Source organism: Emiliania huxleyi (genome assembly GCF_000372725.1).
Source record: "Emiliania huxleyi CCMP1516 chromosome Unknown EMIHUscaffold_174, whole genome shotgun sequence".
NCBI classification, from domain to species: Eukaryota; Haptophyta; order Isochrysidales; family Noelaerhabdaceae; genus Emiliania; species Emiliania huxleyi.
Genome location: NW_005200844.1, coordinates 168645 through 170760, shown reverse-complemented (window position 1 = coordinate 170760; position 2116 = coordinate 168645).

Here is a 2116-nt window from a genome sequence, read left to right as displayed (position 1 = left end):
CCTTCTCGGCGGCCGACCAGATCGCGCCGGCGTCCGCGAGGAGGGGCAGCAGCTTCGAGACGTCGAGCTCGTGGCCCTGCCGCACGCACGTTGTGGCGGGCGCGAGCGGCTCCGCAGCCGTTGAAGCAAAGAGGCGGCCCAGGGCGGGGCCGCAGCGTCGCGGCGAGACAGCATGTCTAATCATGGCACCAGCTGTATTCACAGCCAGGTTATGTGTTCGTAGGTATATTGTTGGCAAATCAAGACACAGAGCTCACACAGAATCACAGCGGGAGGAAAGCGGCGAGTCGCAATTCCAGGGGTCGTTGTGGCGGGCCACCCTGTCCAGAGAGGCATGGATGCCAATCTGGGGTCTCTCGACCGAGTCTATGAGCCCTGGCCGCCTCCCGATCTTGGTGGTAAGGCCGCAGCCGAAGAGGGCGACGGAGATGGCGCGGGAGAGTACGGGTGTTCCAGGGGATCACGACACGCACCGACCCTTCACGAGCCGAAAGGCTGCACCCGGGGAAGGCACAGTAATCCGGGCACGTGTTGGGCGCCCCATTCCGTTTAGGGCTAGGTCGGCTCAGGGCCCCGTCCACCTCCCTCCCACTTGGCGCGTGATAATGGGGAGATGCCACCCAGGCCAGCCAGGGCAGGGGCGGAGAGCGAGGGCGGAGGGCGGGATGGGCGCCAAGCGGGAGGGAGCGGACGGAGTGGAACGCACAGATGGGGGATAGCGAAGGCGGAGGGGCAGGAAGGGGGGAGGGCGGGCGGAGGGCGGGATGGGCGCCAAGCGGGAGGGAGCGAACGGAGTGGAATGCACAGATGGGGGATGGCGAAGGCGGAGGGGCAGAAAGGGGGGAGGGCGGCGGGAGGGCGGAAGTCGGCATGGGCGGGCGGCGGGTGGTTCGGTAGGGCGGGGGGGATGCTGCGGCGGCGGCTGCGAGGGCTGCTGCGGCGGCGGCTGCGAGGGCTGCTGCGGCGGCGGCTGCGAGGGCTGCTGCGGCGGCGGCTGCAAGGTGGGAGCTGACGTGCCCGGCTGGCCCTCGCCCAGAGCTGGCGGATCTGTGGGCTCTTGAAATGGCGCTTGTGACGTGTGCGCAGGCGCTGCGGCGAGCATGGCGGGCGGGTCTGCGAGGGCGACGGCGGCGGCGGAAGCCAGTGAGGACGGCCCAGAAGGAGGCTGGTCAGGTCCGCGGCCGGGCGCTCGCTCCGCCGGGACGGGCGCGCGCATAGCAGGCGGCGCGCACGCGCAAAGTACGGCCGTCCCTCTTTCTCGAGGTGGATATCCTTTGGCCGCGTTGGGTAGCGAGGATTGGTGTAACCCGAGCCACGGAGGCGTGTTTTCTGACGGCCGACCGTCAGTGCACGGAGTTGCCCCTTCTCCGACTGCCCCGGCTAGTTCACGGGTTTCGCGGGAGTGACCCCATGCGTCAAACCCGAGACCTAGCGCGGGTGGGTTGGAGGGGGCTCGCCCCGTTCCTCCCCATCGGGCCGCATGTGCGGCCACGCCTCGCAGATTCGTTTTCCGCGCCTGGATCAGGCGCGCGGGGCATCCCCCGGGTCGCTCGACCAGCGATCCGAAGAGTGGCCGCTATGCGAGGGAAAGAGCGGGGCCCACGGGGTACGCGAGGTTCCTCTTTTCCGCGCCCCGCGTTGGTGTCCCAGTCGTTGGTCGGACTGTGTTTCGCCTTCCCATCAACCCCCCTTCTCCCGTGTAGCCGCAAACCCTGGAAATGACGGTGAGCAAGATGTCTTTGAAGTGCGGCAGTGTGTTCTCGTCCTCCTCAAAAACAATCACCGACGCCTCGCCGCGCAGGGGGGGTCGGAGGGGTGCGAGAGGGGGCGTGGGTCGGGCGCGCACCGGCTGGCTCCGGGAGCGGCCGTCACGTCGAGGAGATGGGGGCTGTCGGCGGGCTCGAGGCGCCGAGGCGAGCCGCTCTGCTGCGCCGCCACAGCCCCTCTTCCGAGCCGGCGCGTGGAGGCGAGCCGCGGCCGGTGTCGCTGGTGCGGGGCGGCCAACCGTTTATCCCCCTTCAACCCGGGGACGGTAGGGAACAGGGGAAGACCTGAATGATTCGGCCCACCGCAGGGGGCACTTTTGCCCAACCTAAAGCCTTGAGGGCCACATAAA